Genomic DNA, 13,335 nt, shown 5'->3' on the forward strand with positions numbered 1-13,335 from the left:
AATTGCAGAGAAAGAACTAGAAGCCTGGTAAGGAGGCCTGAGCTCTGGGTCTGACTCACCGCGTCCTGCCCAGTGCACACTCCCAGACTGGAAAGGCCAATGAAGGCTGATGCCTGAACCCTGGAATCAGATAACCTGAGTTCAGTTCCTAACTCCACTGTTAGCTAGCTGAGGACAGGTGAGTCAACCTCATTGTAAATGGTACTATCAGAGCACACGTCACGAAATTGTTAAGAAAATAGAGAAAATGAAGAGTCCAGGAAGGGCTGCGTGCATGGTGAGTCACTTCAGTCCTGTCTGACTCTTTCCAACCCTGTGGACTGTAGCCCTCCATGCTCCTCTGTCCATGGGAGTTTCCAAGCAAGAATACTGGAGTGGGTTGCCATGCCTTTCTCCAGCAGATCTTCCTGTCCCAGGAATCGAACCTGTATCTCTTATGTCTCCTGCATTGGCAGGCGGGTTCTTTACCACTAATGCCACCTGGCAAGCCCTGGGTAAGAGCTAACCAGATGCTAACTGACAGACAACCAGGCGAGGCAGCTTACAGGGTACCCTGTCCACTCCATCAGCTTAGACCTTCATTCATTCATTGATCCATTCATTCTTCCATTCCATAAAGGTGTGTTGAGCTGCTATTATGACCAGACTGCTCTCAGGGCAGAAAAAAACTCACCCTCCAGGCGTTTTCAGTTAGATGAGATAGAAGACAAGCTCCACAATTTAGTAAACAATTTAGATAACTTCAGATAGTGATAAGTGCTAGAGAGACAAAGAAACAGGGAGACAGGGCAGAGTGGTGTGGGGGCTGGGACCTGGGTAGGCTTACTGGGTGGGCAGAACAGCCTCCTGGAGGGTGTGGCTGTCAGATGAGATTTCCGTGAAAAAAAGGAGCAGCCTCCCTGAAAGGTCTGGGGAGGCACTCTTTAGGCAGAGGGAGGAGCAGGAAGGAAGATCCAGTGGGCAACGCTGGGCATGCTGAGTACAGACAATGAACAGCAGGTGTGTGTCCCAGAGAAGCCAAGGGATGTACCCAGAGTTTCAAGGCCAGTCCCCAGAGAGGCCAGGCAAGTCGACTGTTCTCCAAGGAGATGGCAGGAAGAGAAGAAAGGGACGACAAGCGGATGAGATGGTTGGATGGCATCACTGACTCAAGGGACATGAGCTTGAGCAAATTCCGGGAGTTGGTGATGGGCAGGGAAGCCTGGCATGCTGCAGTCCATGGGGTCACCAAGAGTTGGACATGACTTGGCGACTGAACAACAACAATCAAGGAAATGGTGCCCTGAGGAGGGCCGCAAAGGGAGCTGGTGGGTGACACCTTCTCTCCCCAGCCTCAGGTCACGTCTCTGGAACCCACCTTTCTCTTCTGTGTCCTGGGAATTACTCTGATGTGCCCTGCCCACTTCATTCAGGGGTGCTGTGAGCATCAGCTCCCCTCAAGTTTGTAAGATCTTATTTTGTGGTGTAAAGACTTTTCATTAAATAATAATATGCTCTCTCTCTCTGGCTGGGATGTGTGCATAAATAATCCTGTGACCCTGCCTTCAAGGAGGTCCTAAGCTAGTTGGGAATCAGACATGAAAACTGAAAATTATCTATCACGTGCAAAGTGTAATGAGACCATGAAAACAGAACCTGTCTGAATGGTTGAGGATGGCTTTTCGGAGGAGGTGAGATCTAGCCAGGTGTTCGCTGGGGAAGTAACAGCTGGGCAGAGGTAACAGCATAGGTCTGGAGGTGGGAAAGATGAGGATAGGTATGGGACCTCCTGGGACCTGGAGGTAGCCCAGTGGTGGAAAGCATGAAATATCAGCCCGTAGGCTGGAGGCCTGGGACTTAATCCTTAGGTCAAGGGGCTCATCGGAAGCAGATAAGCAGGGAATCACCTGATTAAGTGACCTGAACTCTCCTGGTGGGAGAAAGGGGGCAGATTGTAGCCGCCAGGCTGAAGGTCCCCAAACACCTACTTCGAGGCTGTGGCTCCTGGATGAGAGGAAATATCCAAACTTCAAGACACCTTGCTCAGTCGTGTATGACTCTTTGTGACCCCAGACTGCAGGCCGCCAGGCTTCTCTGTCCATGGGACTTTCCAGGCAAGAATACTGGAGTGGGTTGCCACTTCCCACTCCAGGGTCAAGGCATCCTAGAGATCTTCTAACTCCAACCTCCCATTTTAAAAGTTAAAGAGCAGGAAACAGAGATTGGCCCAGGTGAAGGTCAAGTGGGTCTGTGAATGGCATGCTCTTCGCATCATCACAGACAGGCCAGCTCTTTGTAATAACAAGGAAAGAGGCCCCCCCCAGCCCCCCACAGTGAGTCAGTCCTGTTGCATTATTTCAGCAAATGTCACTAGGGAGGCGCGCAGACCTTTTCAGGTCTCACATTAAACTCCTGACTTAAAAGTTCAACCAGAGGCAGGGCCCCGCTACCCACCCCCACCCACCCAGAAGATCAGCCTCCCCATCTTCACCGTGCAACCATCCTAAACTGTGTTACACCAAGCAGACTTTTAGGGAAGGTGGTTGGTTGTAGGGGAAAGGGTATGGGTCCAGGGGCCAGAAGACACCGTCTCAGGTCCCAGATGGGCCCTGAGGCGTGTAAGACACTTGGGCCAGTCATTTCTGGAGACGCAGTGGCAACTCAGTTTCCCCAAAGGTAAAACGATGGGCTCCTATAAGATTTTCTCTCAGGTTCTGGCTGGTTCTGGCATTTTTTTATTCTCCAGTGCAGCTGTTGCTACTAAATATTTCTTGAACATTGCACACACAAGCTCTCCAGGCCTGTGCAGTAAAGGTTTGTTTCCTAGTCTCTAGGCTACCTTCCTTGTGTCAAGTTCTTTCATCAGGTCCTCACAAAAGCCCTGCCCTCCAGGGAGGTATCACCAGCCCCACGGGCCAGCTCCGGCTGACCCAGGACACAGAGCAGTGCTGGGATCTGGCCCCAGGTCCCCGCTGCCCAGGTGAACATATGTGTCCAGGCACAAGGGCTCCCTCCAGGGAAAGCCAACCCCTAAAGCTTCAGTTCTGAGACACCCACCCTTTGAGTCCCGTTGGTCAGGACAGACACCTCTGCACACAGAAGAACATCTTTGAATTGGGCAGAGAGAAGGTGGCCAGGAATCACTAGGTCCCAAGATGGGATGGTTTCCCCCATTCTCAGCACACCCTGTTACAAAGAGAGCAAGTCTGGCTGAAAAGCAGGGAGCCTGCTGGTTAGCGCCTTCAGCATTCAGAGCCTCCCTGGATCTGGGTCCACAAGGCTGGGCCATGGGGCTTCTGGCTTCTGAGGAGTGAAAGGCGTGCTCATACACAGCACATTTTTTAAAAGTCTCCTGGTAGTCACATTCGTTCTCCCTTGGAGTGAAACTCCTGCCTCATCACACATCTGCTATGTGATCTGAGGCAAGACAGTTAGCATCTCTGAACATGTCCCCATCTGAAAAATGGGAATCACCACATCCATGGCACTAAATTGCTTTGGTAACTTACAAATATACCAAGCACGCCCTGCGAAGAACAGGAGGAGTAAGGGGAGCCCTAAGAGGGCTTCTAGGAGGAAAGGCACTGCTTGTGAATTTCCTTTGATGATGCTCCTGTCCACCTAAGCCCTGGAAGTGCTGTGGTCATCGCATGTTGTAGCTCTCTTCCGACTTTTTAAAATTAAAATGATCACATCGATTTAACCTCAGATATAACCTCCTGGTTATATTATATTAACCTCCTGGTTTCCCTGCCTGGAGGAGGCAGTGGCCCTTGCCGTAGCGGCACAGGTGTGGTGGGTGGTGTCCTCATAAGAGTCACACGGGTGTGGCAGCAAACTGTCTTCTCTAACTATGTGCCTCGCATTGCCTCGGCCGTGAGACCAGCAGATGGGTCCACAGCACCTAAGGTTCCGCCAGGCTAAACGAGTCAGGATTTTCTGACTCAGAAGCACAATTCGTGAGGCCAGGGCTGTAAACATTCCTGTTGATCATCTGAGATGTAGAGCATTAAGGTCACTTTCTTGTTATGGCTTCAGAAGAGGGAGGTTACTGCTCCTCAATGAGAAATCATGTGTCTGCTATACAACAGGATTTGTGTCGGTTTTTTTTTTTTTTTTAAATCCAGCCAGAATAACATTTGAATCTGGGAAGAGTGATTTTCTAAGATAGCTTTGTGAAAATGCTCCATATTATCTTCTAATTTTATTTGTATGTATGATTTGATATATGAAAGTGAAAGTTGCTCAGTCATGTCCGACTCTTTGCAACCCCATTGACAATACAGTCCATGGAATTCTCCAGGCCAGAATACTGGAGTGGATAGCCATTCCCTTCTCCAGGAGATCTTCCCAACCCAGGGATCGAAATGAGGTATTCTGCATTGCAGGCAGATTCTTTACCAGCTGAGCAACCAGAGAATCCCTTGTATATGTATATAATGTATATTAGATACCTGTATATTGTACACATTGTGTATATATAAATATATATAGTACACATTGTACGTGTATATAATGTATATATTTATACACATTGTATACGTATATAATGTTTTTCTTATTTTGTAAGTGATGAAGCATAAATTTTAAAAAGTTTATTTATGGCTACACAGCATGCAGGATCTTTGTCCCTAACCAGGGATCAAACCCATACCCCCTGCAGTGGAAGCGAGGAGCCTTAACTACTGGACCTCCAGGGAAGCCCCAGAAATATTTTTTGAAAAGGCCCACAGGCCCACAGAAACAGGGAATCCCACTGAGAAGGGAGCCGACTGATTCTGTACCCTCTCCTCCTACCAAAGATTGTTTGCGTTATCATTCCCTTGCCTTTTTTTTTTAACCTGCTTAAATCTGTGAAACACTATCTCCATAGAGAGGTGTGCATGAAATATACCTCCTAAGCAATTACAAAGTCAATTCCCTAGTAACCACCCCCTTCCACCATGACCCTCTCAGTCCCAATCTCCTCTCCCCCAACCCAAGATGATACTTGACTTTTATTCAAGGTTATCACTTTCTTGATTCTTTACCATCATTTCACATCTCATGTATATATATCACTAAACAACTCGTGTTAGGGTGCTTGTGTTTTGACCTTCCTAATTTCCTGAGCGGCTCTCTGCCTTTCCCCTAAGTCTTTCAAAGTATTTTGGGGATGCTAGGATTCCCTTCCTGGAGAAGGCAATGGCACCCCACTCCAGTACTCTTGCCTGGAAAATCCCATGGACGGAGGAGCCTGGTAGGCTGCAGTCCATGGGGTCGCTAGGAGTCAGACACAACTGAGCGACATCACTTTCACTTTTCACTTTCATGCATTGGAGAAGGAAATGGCAACCCACTCCAGTGTTCTTGCCTGGAGAATCCCAGGGACGGGGAAGCCTGGTGGGCTGCCATCTATGGGGTCGCACAGAGTCGGACACGACTGAAGCGACTTAGCAGCAGGATTGCCTCTGCCAAATCTGCAGCCCAGAAATCCAAGCGAGAGATGCAGGCCACACTACATTGTTACAATGACATTAGGAGGATCAGCATTAATAAAAACCAGGATAATGCCTCTTTCTGGCGTGTTCCCACCATCCTGGGCATTCTGCTGAGCGCTGTCCCCAAATGTCTCACTCATCCTCCCAGCAATCCCACAGGGAGGTGTTGGGACCTCTTAACTCTGTTGTAGAGATGACAAAACCAAGGCTTCCACTGCCAGGACTGTCCCCCATGTACTTCCTAGCTGCTCTTTGCAAGGGAATTCATCCCGAAGTCCTGAAGCAAAGATTCCTTGGGGGATGGGCAGAGGTGGGGAGGGTGGCTACAGACTTCCCTAACTTCCAGTGGCTCCCCCAGGTTCTTCTGTCAGTGATCCAGCTGGGCTACTGTTAGATGTTATAGGGGGGAAAAAAAAAAAAGGTTTGGAATCCACTTCTTTCAGCAAATGCCAAAGTCTTAATGGCAACTGGATCCTGCCTCATCAATACTGTTCTCCTGATAATTAACATATAAGATTGTCCTGAGACAGGCGGTGTGGTTGGAGTGAAGAGCATCAAGCCCTGGGTTCAAGACTTGTGGTGGCCAAAGGGAGGGGCCTGGGAAGGGATGGAGTGGAAGTCTCTGGAGCAGAGTTGGACACGATTGAGCAACTAACATTTCCACTTCACTTTCATGATAAACCATAATGGAAAAGAATATATATGCATAACTGAATCACTTTGCTGTGCAGCAGAAATTAACACAACATTGTAAACCAGGTACACTTCAATTAAAAAAAGAAAGAAAAAGAAAAGAGGCTACCCTGAGTTCAAATCTTGACCCTACCACTCCTGGCCTTGGAGGAGTCTCTCCCCTCATCTGTGCCTGGGATGTAGTACAGGAGTGGCAGCCTGGCCTGCAGTCAGAATCCTAGGAGATGAGAGACGGGAAATGCTTCCTGAGCCGGGAGTCCCCTGGAGTGCCTGGCTGGCCCCTCTCTAATCTCTCCGCCCGGGTCAAGGACCAGCTTTCATGACTGGAAGAGCTCAGAGGGAGGTGATCCAAGGCCACCCGCCATTTGACAGACATGGGGACATCAAGGCAAAGGGGAAGAGGGCAGAACTGAGGAGGGGAGGACGCTCAGGTGTCCCAACCAGACCCCCGCTGTCACCCCGAACTGTGACACCTGCTCCCAGGGGCTGAGTCTGACACCCCACACAACGCTCCTGAAGGCGAGTCCCGTTTAATTCTCTCAGCAGGTGCTATGGTCATCCCACCTCTCAACAAAGAAAACTGAAGCTCTGAAAGGTGAAGTGACGTTTCCACGGTCACACAGCTGGGGAAAGGTTAACACAGGGCTGGGCCAGCCAGTCTGACACATCCACCCTCATTTCTAACATCTGAGCCACACGGGAGGCCCCTCTGCCTGCGGGGCTCCCAGGGGCTCCAAGCCACTTTGGAGGTGACGCTGGGCCTGCCCGCTCTGGCCTCCCCAGAATGGAGGTCACCCCGCAGCCAAGCCATGATCCCCCAAAAGCCCCCGCCCCCATTTCTGTATCCGGAGGCCACCTAGACAAGGACAGGTCCCCAGCTGTGGCAGAACATGCAAAGCACCCGGGCTAGAGGTTTGTTCCCATGGAGACGGAAGGAACTCAAACTTCCCCTGAAGGGTGCCTGCAGGGGCTAGAGGCCAGCCTGTACCCCCAGGCAGAAACCTGAGCCCAGATTCTCACCACTCCCCCTCTGAGCCACCAGCGAATCCTCAGGGCCTCTCCTCAGGACCCCTAGCAAGAGAGGAATGAGTTCCAGAAATAAGCCTTCCTGGCCCACACCCGCTCCAGCTGCCCTCCAAGGGGCCTCTCTGGCTGCAAACGATGCCCGGGGGCCAGCGGGCTTGGCACAGCTGTGGCCGTCTGCCTGAGCACAGTCCTGCCTGAGGAATGCACAGAGCTACACGTGTCAGAGAGACCCGCGTGGGGCACAGTTCCAGGAAACAGAGCAAAACCGCCTGTTTGCACGGCGCACCTCCCTGCTCTGCCTCCCAGCTCCTGATCACTGATCTCGCCATTGGCTGCCCCCCAGTTGTGCAGGAGGTGAAGCTGGACCCTTGCAGAGTTAAGTTCTGTTCTTGGCTGTGTGGCTCTGGGCAAATCACTGGCTCTCTCTGGACCCGTTTCCTCTCCTCTTAAGGTTTGAAGGAGGCTGTGCCGTCAGGCTCATAAAAGCAGCGATTTTGTGACATGCTCCTTTTCTAGGAGGACAGTCACTTTTCCCACTGTCTCCTCTTTTCCTCATTCCAAGAAATGTGGCATGCCCCTGTGGGCATGTCAGGCTCCCCAGCTGGCAGCCCTTGGCTGTAAAAAGCCCATCACTAGTGCCAGGAGGAACCTGGGAGAGGGTCCCAGGGCAGTGGGCCAGCGCTTCAGGGCCAAAGTGGTAAAACAATGATATTCGTGATCACGCCACCGGAGTTGTAATCCCCGCCTTAGAATTTTGGAGCGGAGGTCAGTGGGCTGTGCAGGGCACTCATTACCAGTGGGTTGGCCAAAGGGCTATATCCACCAGGTCCGCTGTTCGGAATCTGAAGATTCTTAAGAGGAATCTGCAACCGTCTGGGGCTCCTTCAGGCCCTACAGGAGATTTCTGGTCTCACTCTCCCCGCCTTTAGAGATACTGGGATGAGGCTCAGAGAGGCGGAGAGGCTTGCCCAGGGCTGCACAGCCCCGGGAGATTCTGAATGAAACCGGTCTTGCCTGCGAGTGTGACTTCCCCTTCCCACCGAGGGTGCGGGGATATCTCAGGCAGGCACTACGGAGCGAGCTCGCGGTGGCCGAGAGCGGGTATTCCTGCCGGCGTTCACCGCCCGGGTCGGGGACACGCGGCGCAGTGACAGGTCCGCTTGCCCCAAGCGGAGGCAGAATGAAGACTGGAGGCGGCGCCCGACCCTGCGGGGACGTGCTGCCCGGGGCTTACGGGCTGCTTCTTTGGGGAGGGTCGGGGAGCGAAAACGTTCGGGGATTTCGCAGGCGGCAGGAAACGGTTGGGTTTAAACTAAAAATACGCGCCCGCCCGCAGCTGTCACACCAGGGCCCCCGCCCCCGCGCCCCGGCGCGCCTCTCCAGGTCCCCTTGACTTTCGGCGATCACGATTCCTGGCGTGGGGTTGGTGGGGGGAGGGGGGCGCCAGGGCTGGGCCGGGGTGGGTGTTGAGGATCCGACCCTCCGGTCTCTGTTCTGGTCCCCCGGCCCCGCGCCACTTACCCGGACGGGAGCTTGCAGGAGCGCGGCGCCGCGGGCAGTCCGGGCCGAGCCACCCTCCTCCTCCCTGCGTCCGGGGCGGCTCCGGAGCGGGGCGGGGCCGGGGCGGGGCCCGGGCACTCGCCCCCGCCCAGCCCAGTCCCCTCCGGACCCGCCACGCGAGCCGCCCCCAGGGCCCAGCTGAGGCGGCTGGGCGGGCGAGAAAGAAGAGTGCGGCGGGCGATCCGCGCGCTCGGCGGAGGGCCCCGGGGCCCGGCCTCAGCTCGGCGGGAGCCTTCGCAGACCCCCTTCCCCGGGGGCAGGAGGGAAGAGAGCGCTGTCATGGGGACTCCCCACTCTCACCCCTGGTCACGCGCCCAGGGCTGCCCTCTCCGGCTCGGGAGCCGCCCTGAGTCCCAGCCACCCTCCTGCCTCCGCCTGGGTCTCATCCTTAGAGACGGTGCGGAGCTGCCTCTCCCCGGGGGTAAAGTTCGATCTGCCGAATTCCTCTGTGCGCCTAGCCTTAGGGAGGGGGTTGGGAGCCTGGTGGGTCTTGTCCTCTCTGAGCCTAGGTGGGGGCAAAGGCTGGGACACCCCCTCCCGGAGGCGCGAAATCCAAGGAGGAAGTGACACCTATCAGCCAGCCTGACGGTGGGGGCGCCCCATCCGGCCCCTCCCACTCCACCGTCCCCGGAGCCTCCAAGCCAGGGATGTTCATGTCCCAGGCTCGGGTAGGAGGACCCAGGATACCGAGGGGAGGCGATGGGGGCTGAGTTACCAGGAATGTGAATCCCACCCGTGATCGACCTCCCACAGACCCCAGGTCCACGAATGTGCCTCTCCTCGGTCTCCCCGTGCGCCCCGCCCCCAGCGGACACTTCCTCCGACGCTTCTGCGAATCCCAGATCCAGGGACTCCCAACTCTTTAGCCTCTAAATCTTATCTGCCTTTGCCTTTGTGCTCCCAGCACTTGCAGGCCTTTGGACCGTCCGCCCCGCCAGCGCTGATCTTTGTCAGAGTAGTAATTAGAAGTTTGCACGAGGGGTTCCGTTTCCTTTGAATGGGGATGAAAGCAACTCACACGAAGTTTACAACTTGCAGAACCCTTGTACCACGTGGACTCCAGTCTTCACAATTTAGGTGTGGCCGCGCCCATTCTGCAGATGAAGAGTTAGATGGTTGTTGTTCAGTCCCTCAGTCGTCTCCTACTCTTTGAGGCCCCATGGACTGCAGCAGGCCAGGCTTCCCTGTCCTTCGCTATCTCTGGGAGCTTGCTCAAACTCATGTCCACTGAGTTGGTGATGCCATCCAACCATCTCATCCTCTCTCGTCCCCTTCTCCTCCCACCTTCAATGTTTCCCAGCATCAAGGTCTTTTCCAATGAGTCAGCTCTTTGAATCAGATGGCGACAGTATTAGAGCTTCAGCTTCAGCATCAGTCCTTCCAATGAATATTCAGCATTGATTTCCTTTAGGATTAGGGCTTCCCTGGTGGCTCAGAGTCTGCCTGCAATGTTGGAGACCCTGGTTCGAGCCCTGGGTCAGGAAGATCCCCTGGAGAAAGAAATGGCAACCCACCCCAGTACTCTTGCTTGGAAAATCCCATGGACAGAGGAGCCTGGCAGGCTACAGTCCACAGGGTCGCAAAGAGTCGGATACAACTGAGCGACTTCACTCACTCTTTGTTTAGGATTGACTGGTTGGATCTCCTTGCTGTCCAAGGAACTCTCAAGAGTCTTCTCCAGCACCACAGTTCAAAGGCATCAGTTCTTTGGCGCTCAGCCTTTTTTATTGTCCAGCTCTCACATCTGCACATGACTACTGGGAAAACTATAGCTTTGACTAGACGGACCTTTATACGGACCTTTGTAGTCAAAGTAATGTCTCTAATTTTTAATATGCTGTCTAGGTTGGTCATAGCTTTTCTTCCAAGGAGTAAGCATCTTTTAATTTCATGGCTGCAGTCACCATCTGCAGTGATTTTGGAGGCCAAGAAAATAAAGTCTGTCATTGCTTCCATTGTTTCCCCATCTATTTACCATGAAGTGACAGTAACTGTCCCAAATCTAAGGCTTCCCAGAGGGTGGTTCCTCTTTTGGTTCCTTAGTGAGGCTGGTAGGCTCTCTATCAATGTTTGTTGAATAAATCAGTGTAGAAATCAGTGTCCTAAGATTAAATTGTAAAGCAAGACCAGTTTGTGTGTGTGTGTGTGTATTTTCCAAATGGAGGGCAAGGCAAATTGTTTTCCAAGTGCCAAAGCTCAAGAGTTAAGGCTGGGTTAACTAGCTTGAGTTAAATGCCTGAGTGTCAGCCACACCTCCTACTCAGAACCCATTTACTAAGTTGTAATTATTCACAGGGTCAGAGGAGATACACACAAAGGGCCTCTTTCATCCTTGCCCTTTGATTGTTCTAGATGTCCAATTGTGTTTCCTATTATCACTCTGACTCCTGTGGGGTGCTACCACAGGCTTTGGGGTTACAGCAGTCTAGCTGAAGGTACAGACGGCGTTCAACAATTATTACAATCCTGGGCATCTGGATAATGTGCTTTGCTTTCCCAGTGCTTCCACATGTATCTCCTCGTTAAATTTCTGCCAGGATCCTTTCGGTAAGTTACGAAAAGTTTAATGAGTTCTCCTCTGATGGAAAGAGGTCAGGTGATTTGCACCAGGAGGATGAAGACAGCTCTGACAACGCTCCTGAAAGGTTGAGGCTGAGAGGGTTTGTTGCACTGGGGAGCCAAAAGCTCAGGCTCTGGTACCAAACTGCCCAAGTTTGCAACTTTCAGCTCATTACTCAACCTTGGTTTCCTTTTCTGTTAAATGGGTCTAATAGCAAGCTCTCTTGAATGGTTTTGTGCCTGGTATTGTGAGCACCCAGCTCACGTGAACTGTTCTGGGGGCCATAGGCTCAGGATGGTTCGTGGTAGACAGCTATTCAGTCTTTTTTTTGTTTGTATTCTGAGCCACATGGCTTGTGGGATCTTAGTTCCTGAAAGAGATTGAACCTGGGCCCCCAGCAGTGGAAGTGCAGAACCTTCACCACTGGACTGCCAGGGGATTCCCTATTCAGCCTTTCATCAGACATTTCCTGAGCACTACAACATGTTAGTCCACAGGAACATGGAGAAGGATGAGTCACCCGGAAGGAGGTCACAGGGCAGGGATTCTGTGTCCAAGGGGCTGTCGCCTGAACAGGGTAGTGTGGTATAGAGACAGGCTGTCCCTCTCACTACAGAGCACCAGCCAAAGCTGAGAGACCCAAATCCCAGGCCTAGTTCTGCTGCTTGACTGAGGGAACCTTAGCAAGTAACCTTGTAGGACCTTCTTGTCCCATCTGTTAAATGGGGATAGCAATAATATTTCATAGGCAAGAACATACGAGATTAAAATATTTTATAAACTGCAAAATACCATGCAGATGTTACTAGTTTTATTATTATTATTAGCTTTAGCTTTACGGGGCTTAGTGCTTTTCAGGATAGTCTCCTGTTGCTTTCTTTAAGCCTGACATAAAAATGGGACCCTCCTTGTTCATTCTCTGGCACTTAGGCCACTCCAAACAGTGCATATGGAAGAGGAAAAAGTTGAGTAAGCAATGTAGGAGAACGGGGGTTTTGCAAGTAGGAAGGCTATAAAAACTTCAACTCGTTTGTCTTTTCAGCATTACCCACTGCTACAGAAAAGAGTGAAGCTTATCTGGAAAGAAAATTCTGGCAAAGACGACGGGAGAGCCCCTGTGCCGTCTCTGGAGTTGAGTACAGGAAGCCCCACCCTGGGCCTGCCTTTCAGAAGTTCAGAGAGGGAACCACATGGAGGCCCTAAAATGATGCCTTTTGGAAATTCTGACTCATTTGGTGGCGGGGGTTATTTATGCCACATTCAAAAGGTCTCCCAAGGAGTGAAATATTGACTGTTCTTCCGCCATGTCTCTTCCCTGTGGTTAGCGTCTCCACCACCGCACACCCAGAAGCAGGGGCCAGTTTCAAAAGCCTGGAGAAGTTATTCTGGTTTGTTTCAAATTTGTCTCAGCTCACTAACTCCGACAGCGATCCTGTACAAGTCTTATTTCGTGTGATTCTTAGTTGTTTGTGTGGTCAATCTCTACAGAAAGAGTACAACAAAAGCTGGAATGAGTCTTCTGGCGAATCCAAACCCTTGTGTGCGAGTGGGTAAACTGAGGCAAGAGGACAGGAAGGACGGACCCTACCTATACAGTCCCAAGCGTGGTAACTGATGTTCTGGAGATTTATGTTCCCTTTGGCCTGGAGAATTCCGTGGACTGTATAGGCCATGGGGTCTCAAAGAGTCGACACAACTGAGCTCCTTTCATCTTTCACTTTCACTTTGTCTCATCTCTAGGTTGGGGGGATCCATCCCTTTCCATCCCCTCCCACTTAGTGAGGACTCACATTAGTGCTGCTGGCTAAGCATAGATGGAAAGCTTGCACTGGGGTAGCCATTTCTGGGATGCCTCATCAGAGCTGTGCCCATCTGGGCGTGGAAAGCTGGTTCTCACCCTGGCTCTGCTGGCAGCTGCTTCTTTCTTTGTTTCCTCCTTTGCCACTCCGCCGAGTGTTCGTCTGTCTTTTCCCCTCCAGTCCTACTGTGTGCTGGTAGGGTGAGTGGACCCACCAGCCCGGTTTGTTCATCTCTCCC

General features: G+C 52.0%; 1 protein-coding gene across 2 annotated transcripts in view; it reads right to left on the bottom strand.

Annotated features, from left to right (window-relative positions):
• SYNE3 (spectrin repeat containing nuclear envelope family member 3) overlaps positions 1-8,772 on the bottom strand; it is a 113,127-nt gene extending 104,355 nt beyond the window's left edge. For both annotated transcript variants that reach the window (XM_061395242.1, XM_061395243.1), the window contains exon 1: positions 8,700-8,772. The gene's annotated coding sequence lies outside the window, so the exon portion shown is untranslated. The remainder of the gene's footprint in view (positions 1-8,699) is intronic.
• Positions 8,773-13,335: the final 4,563 nt, after the last annotated feature.

The sequence above is a fragment of the Bos javanicus genome, chromosome 21, assembly GCF_032452875.1.
Source record: "Bos javanicus breed banteng chromosome 21, ARS-OSU_banteng_1.0, whole genome shotgun sequence".
NCBI classification, from domain to species: Eukaryota; Metazoa; Chordata; class Mammalia; order Artiodactyla; family Bovidae; genus Bos; species Bos javanicus.